At 46.5% G+C, this 7,394-nt stretch overlaps 1 non-coding gene across 1 annotated transcript; it reads right to left on the bottom strand.

Moving 5' to 3' along the window:
• Positions 1–4,143: 4,143 nt before the first annotated feature.
• Positions 4,144–4,216, bottom strand: trnak-cuu (transfer RNA lysine (anticodon CUU)). The gene has a single exon. It is a non-coding gene; the product is annotated as a tRNA-Lys (tRNA).
• Between the last annotated feature and the right edge of the window lie 3,178 nt (positions 4,217–7,394).

Raw genomic sequence — 7,394 nt, 5'->3', positions numbered from 1 at the left:
AACATCGCTAATCAAAAAAGGAGGGAGAGAGAAAATCGGCAATTACAGGACAGTTAGTCTGACAGCAGTCATCGGGAAAATGCTGTAATCCATTGTTAAGGAAGTGGTATCAGGGCACTTCGAAAATGATAACATGATTTGACAGAGTCAACATGGTTTTATGTAAATGTCATGGGCAGGTACAGAAAATAATCAAATAAGATTAATGTTAAAGCTGGCCTTTATATCGAGCGAACTCGATCACCAGCAAGTGATCAGGACGGCCAATGGAATCTTGGCCTTTATTGCAAAGGGGATGGAGTATCAAAGCAGGGAAATCTTGCTACAGTTATACAGGGTATTGGTGAGGCCACACCTGGAATACTGCATGCAGTTTTGTTTACCATATTTACGAAATGATATATTTGCTCTGGAAGCAGTTCAGATGAGGTTCACTCACTTGATTCTGGAGATGAGGGGGTTGACTTATGAGGAAAGGTTGTTCAGATTGGGCCTCTACTCATTGGAATTCTGAAGAATGAGAGGTGATCTGATCAAAATGTATAAGATTATGAGGGGGCTTGCCAAGGTGGATGCAGAGAGGATGTTTCCACTGGTGGGGGAGACTAGAACTTGGGGGCATGATCTTAGAATAAGGGGCCACCCATTTAAAACTGAGATGAGGAGAAATTTCTTCTTTCAGAGGGTTGTAAATCTGTGGAATTCTCAGTGAGCTGTGGAAGCTGGGACATTGAATATATTTGAGACAGAAATCGATAATTTCTTAAACGATAAGGGGATAAGGGGTTATGGGGAGCGGAATCAATGATCAGATCAGCCATGATCTTATTGAATGGCGGAGCAGGATCGAGGGGCGGTATGGCCGACTCTTGTTCCTATTTCTTATGTTCGTATAACTGGGACACAAGGGGACAGATGTTGTTTGCAGCTATGCATAAAATGAGGGTGGGGGAATAAATACAGAAAACAAAGCAGAGTGATACAGACAAGAGGAAGAGAGAAGGGGAAATACTGTCCCCACCCAGAACTAAAGCAGAAACTCCTCTGCTGCGCTCGGGATGGCCACCCACAGCCTGGATACACTAACGTCCCAACAGCTCATTGACTGTCGGAGTGGGACCATGCGGCGCTTCAGAAGTAAGGTCGAAAAAGCAAAGTCACTGAATCGATCTCATGTGCTCCTTCTGCCAAGAAAAGCTACACACAAAAAACATTTTTATAGAAGTTACACCTGATCTCCAGGTTTGTCAAAAATTTAGCTCGTTGGTCAAGGGGTATGATTCTCGCTTCTGGGTTGTTAATTGAAATTTACGAGAGATCCCGGCCGAGCCCATTATTCTGCCGCGAATTTTAAAATGTCATGGAACTTTTGCAAAGAAGGACTTGCATTTCTGCAGTGCCTTTCAGGAACTCATGACGCCCCAAAGCACTTTACAGCCGTTGATTTATGTTTGAAGTGTTGTAGTGTGGGGAAAGATGTGCCCAAATCACCCCACATGAACCTCAACTCTTTGCGAAGGAGTTTGGTGCAAATAATCAGGTACCTCAGGGATTTGGACTTTCTTTGAATGAGTTCTGCTTGTACCTGCATTCAAGCTTGAAACAGCAACTGAGCTTCCATCTCACGGGAGCAGCGTATAGCGGTTCGTGAGTTGGTGATGGGGTTTGTGCATTGCTTTCAATCTTTGAAATTTCACCAAGCAAAGAAATGATGAATCCAACTGTCTCTTTAATCATTTTGTTCGGGTTTAATCACAGGAATACCTGCATTCAGGAGCTGAAAAGGAATTAAAATGTAAAGACGGCTTCGGGACAATCAGAATACTTCGTCACAGACAAGGCACCGGAAGGCTGGAAGGTAGAACACACCGGTTGTGGGAGAGCTGGTTGGTGGTGACATGGAAGTGTCTGCAGTGTGCGGAACCAGACTGCTTCCACGCATCCACAATGAATGTCCCTCCATTTATTTGGGAAATGTACAACTGAGAGTGGACAAGTTCCATCCCGGTCGGAGCAATCTGAAGCTTTAACAGTCTGACATCCTGGATTGGGATATCTTGCAATGTACATTTAAGTTAGTCTCTGTGGCGCAATGTGTTAGCCCGTTTGGCTATTAACCAAAATGTTGGTGGTTTGAGTCCACCCAGGAACAAAGCCTTTCACTGTTTTTTCCCCGAGGATTCAGTGCCGCACAGTTGCGGGTTGTCATTGTGCGTTTTGGCTGCACGAATATATTCCGCAAACATTGCCAGCTGTGCTGTTATCCAGTGAGTTCCCACTCCAATACTTTTATGAACATTCAGTTCATGTAAAATGATAACAATTTTTTATATGGATCATGTTCCTCCATCCAGTCCACTGGAAATAAATGAAGTTATTGGGTTTAAAGGAACTGGTGGAAATTGCCTGGGCTATCGTTATGGCTTTGCTCAGATTCTGAGCTTCAACTGTCAACAGTTTGCGAAGGATTACCTCATGGCCAATGCCAAGCACAAAAAGTCTTTCAGCATTTGTTCTTGGAATCCCTCAAATTTGCAATGTCCTGCGAGACGCCTTAATTCGGCGACATAGCTCGCCACTTCCTCGCCCTCCAACCGTTGGCAGGTGTCGATCCGATACCTCAACATCAGAACGCTTTCTTTAGGATTTAGATGCTCCCGGACCAGCATACACAATTCTTCATAGGATTTAGTTGTTGGTTTCATCAGAGCTAGAAGATTCTTCATGAGGCCATAGGTTGTTGCCCCACAGACGGCAAGAAAGGGTCGCCCTTCATTTGGCAGCGTTCACGTCCCCTTCCAGCTCGTTGGCCATGAAGTATTGGTCCAGTCTCTCCACGAAGGCTTCGCAATCGTCCACTTCTGAGAACTTCTCCAGGATACCAACTGGTCTTTGCATTTTTACGTGGTTGTTCATTGTCTCGTCACCAATTGATACGCTCATAATAAAGGATGAAACTGAGTACGGTGAACAATGAGAAGGTGTGACATTAGCTCCTTTAATAAGACTCCAGAGTGCAGGTACCTCGTGGGTGGACTGCTCATATACCGTGTTCCCAAGGGATGCTGGGATCACTTGGGACTCCAACAGGTAGGCCCTCTGGTGGTGGTGTGATACAGGTGGCCAAGGGTTAAATACATAACACAAGGTGTGTACAGAAATCAACCATCAAAAGCTCTGTCATTAACCACAGGGGTTTCCTGCAATTTTCTGATCGCAAAGTGCTTTCAGTCCTTGTCCTTAAAATTGCAGACGCGGAAATTGGGGAGTTTAATGACTTTGAAAGGAGAACATTGTTGTTTGGTGCAGTTCTGGTCAGAGAAATGTTTGTGAAAGGAACTTTTTGCAGAGAGAGGGATTGAGCATTTCAGCTTGTTGCTGAACACTTCTCTCTGGACACTGAGCTAAGCAGCAGTTTCTGTCGTGTAGAGGTTATCACATTTGCCTCACACGTGAAAAGTTCCTTGTTCAAGCCGAGCAGAAACATTATTTCTCAAAAACTTGTCTGCAATAAAATTGAAGAAAGCTGTTTTGGATACATTGTTGCATGAGCAATGAACATTTAAAATCAGTCTCCTCAAATACAGATTGTGTAAAATCAGATCGGGGATAAAACTTCATCAAGGATTAAAGTTTCATGAATTATTAAAGTTCACTTATTGAAGTTTTGACTGTCCCTGTCAGCATTTCATTCATTCTGTGAAACAACACTATCGGTTTACACCAGCAGATCTAAGCTGCATTTGAAACCACAAACAACTCATTAATTATTCGCTTTTCCCCAGTTCCAGAGCTCAGAGGGTTATTGTCCATCCCTGGGATGCAACTACCTCGGACCCGGACCAAAGCTCCCCGTACACCGAGCACAGGCTCAGGAAAACCCCGGGGGAGAGGTTATCCCGGTCACTGGGCCTTCCAGCAACCGTGAACAAGTGCCCGGTCTGAAACTTTCCAGAGCAACAACTTGTAACTGGAGCATCTAACAGTAAGGACGGCCGAGCGGTCTGAGGCACAGCTTTCATTATTTGATTAAATTATCAACTCTCCCTCAGTTCGCATTTTTATCATTGTGCAAAAGAAGATCATGGGTTCATTAATGATATTTACCCACGAAAGCAACATAAAATTTCAATGGAAAGTAATCGCCCAACGTGGGGCTCGAACCCACGACCCTGAGATTAAGAGTCTCATGCTCTACCGACTGAGCTAGCCGGGCTCCTCAACATTTACTCTGTCAATCCCCTTCAGAATATTGTCTGTTTCAATGAGATCACCTCTCAGTCTTCTAAACTCCAGAGAGTATCGGCATATTCTGCACAATCTCTCACCATAGGACAGACCTCTCATCCCAGGAATCAATCTGGTGAACCTCCGTTGTACCACCTCCCAGGCAAGTGTATCCTTCCTCAGATAAGGAGACCAAAACTGTGCGCAGTACTCCAGGCGTGGTCTCACCAGGGCCCTGTACAATTGGAGCAAGACTTCCTTACTCTTGTACTATGGGCGATATATTAGGTACTATGGGCCGAATATCCTGTTTTTCTGCTGAATCTCCGGTTGTATAAAAAGTTATTAAAATTCAACAGTCGCTCGGCAAACATATTTGTATTTCCGTCAGTGTGCAACACATGTGGGTGGATTAATGATGATTGAAACAATTATTCAGTATCTCTCAGACTTGAATTATTTTTGTCAACTTGCTCTGTAAAAATGCTCTCCCAGACCAGGAATCAAACCCAGACCACGGCAGTGAGAGCACCAAATCCTAACCACTAGACTACCAGGGAACACTGCTTGCAGCCTTTGCGATAGCTTTAAATATAGTCAGCTTACAATCACAGCTGAGAATTGGGCGGTGACACGGCGTGTAACTGGATTTGCTGGGAGCAGCGTGGAGGCCCCGACCTGCGTGAGAACACCAGCGGCAGGTCGGGGCCAAAAAAGGAGCGGTGAGCGGCGGCATGGGAGCAGCGTGGTGGTGCACCACGGCAAGGTACAGCGCGAGCTGGTGCAGGAGGGTGACGACAGCGAAGAGTGATGTCATCAAAGTCCAGGTCGGTGATTGGAGCGTGGGCAGGTACAGCAAGAGCAGTGAGAGACTGTGGAGGGATGTGATCAGGGCCCAGGGGCGGCGTGAGTTCAGGGCCAGGGGCCCAGGGGCAGCACGGGCCAGCCCACACTGCGATATGTGGGGGCACTGGGTCCGTGCAGCAGAGCTGGTCTCCAATCATCTTGGATAACCCTTGCCACTGGACCGAGACCTCGCTCTGTCAAGCCCATGTGATGGCTGGGGTGCAACGGCCACCACACGTTAAAAAAATCCACACACAGGCATCTTCCATTCTTTAACATGCAGTTCGGGACCTGGAATATTAGGTCCACCATTGAAACACCTGTGAACTCATCCTTTTTTGGCGAGGAAGCAAGTCATCCTCGCTTCGAGGGACTGCCTATGATGATGATGAACTGGATTTGCTGCAGTCCGCGGGCAGCAGGTGATGAAAGCGGGCGTGAGAGGGTGAGTGACAGGTGGGCACTGCTCTGATGCTGCCTGACCCACGGTGGGAGTGGCCGGGCATTTTAAAGCCCTTTCATTGCACCAATGCAGGGTAAATGAAACTATGTTTCAGGAACCTTCATGTGCACAAACATGAGCACTCTGCACTGTAGACGTCGTGGTGCAACGGTAGTGTGTCTGACTACAGATCAGAAGGCTGCGTGTTTATATCACGTCGGGGTCACTGTACCTTTCCATATTGTTCTTCCGGAATTGAGATTTCCTTTGCTGTATCATAATTTACTTTGCCACCCATCTTTCTATCATCAGCAAACTTGGCTCCATTACACTGGGTCCCTGTATCCCTGGGATAGGGGAGGGAAGACACACCGGAGAAGTGTGAGCATGTGGACCGGAGAAGTTGCAGCTGCTGGAGCTGTGCGTTTTATCGGGGAGGGACGGGGGGAGAGCCCGCCGAGCGACCGGAGAAGCTGAGAAGCTGCTGTGCTTTTCATCGGGTTTGACACTGTTTAAAAATGGCAGAGTGCCAAGTTTTCTCTCCCTACTGCCCATGCGCGAAGGTGCCGGCAGTATTTCCGGTGCAGGCATTTGGCTCCGCCCCCCACTTCACCATCGACACCACGCCAGGACTCCGGGGACTGTACACAGCGGCCAGGATGGGGCGAGTTTTTCCCCGCGCCATTTCCAGCGAGCAAAGTCAGTGCGCTTGAGGTCAGTGCGCCGACAAAACTGCTTGGGGAAAATCTAGCCCCTGAAGAGTAAGGAGTACACTGAAGGAAATACAAATATGTTTGCCGAGCAACTGTCAAATTTTAATAACTTTTTTTACAACCATCGAATCAGCAAAAAAACAGGGCACTCACCCCATAGTACCTAATATATAGCCCACAGTACAAGAGTAAGGAAGTCTTGCTACAATTGTACAGAGCCCTGGTGAGACCACACCTGGAGTACTGCGCACAGTTTTGGTTTCCTCATTTAAGGAAGGAAATATTTGCCTGGGAGGTGGTACAACAGAGATTCACCAGATTGATTCCTGGGATGAGAGGACTGTCTTAAGTTGAGAGATTGTGTAGAATGGGCCGATACTCTCCAGAGTTTAGAAGAATGAGAGGTGATCTCATTGAAACACACAATATTCGAAAGGGGATTGACTGGGTAGATGCTGAGAGGTTGTTTCCCCCGGGCTGGAGTGTCTCGAACCAGGGGCCACAGTCTCAGGTTAAGGGGTCGGCCATTTAAGACAGAGATGAGGAGGAATTTCTTCACGCAGAGGGTTATGATTCTGTGGAATTCTCGGCCCCACAGGCCTGTGGATGCTGAGTCTCTGAATATATTCAAGGCTGCGTTAGATAGATTTTTGGAGTCTCGGGGAATCAATGGATCGGGAGATCGAGCGGAAAGTGGAGTTGAGATCAACGATCAGTCATGATCTTATTGAATGGTGGAGCAGGCTTGAGGGGCCGTATAGCCTACTACTGCTCTGATTTCTTATGTTGTTACCTGTGCTGGCTCTGTGAAAGAAATTTCCAATTAGACCCATTCCCCAGCACCCTGCAAATGTTTCTTTTTTAACTATATTTCACTTTGGAAAGTTAATATTAAATCTGCCTCCAAAACCCTGTCTGGCAGAAAAATATTCACATTAATTTTATACAGTCCCATTTTAAACAGGCTTTGTCAGTCATGAATTATTATCCCTTCCCATTTTACACGCAGCATTTTAGGACATTGCTTTAAAATGCTTGGTGCCTGTGACACCAGCCATTGTTAGATTTAGTCACACACCATCCGACTTGGAAATATATCGGTCGTTCCTTCATCGTCACTGGGTTAAAAGCCTAGAACTCCCTCCTTAACAGGTCTGTGGGAGCAT

The sequence above is a fragment of the Pristiophorus japonicus genome, unplaced genomic scaffold (assembly GCF_044704955.1).
Source record: "Pristiophorus japonicus isolate sPriJap1 unplaced genomic scaffold, sPriJap1.hap1 HAP1_SCAFFOLD_170, whole genome shotgun sequence".
Taxonomy (NCBI): Eukaryota; Metazoa; Chordata; class Chondrichthyes; family Pristiophoridae; genus Pristiophorus; species Pristiophorus japonicus.
The sequence above is the reverse complement of the archived record's forward strand: the minus strand, read 5'-3'. Positions and strand labels throughout refer to the sequence as shown.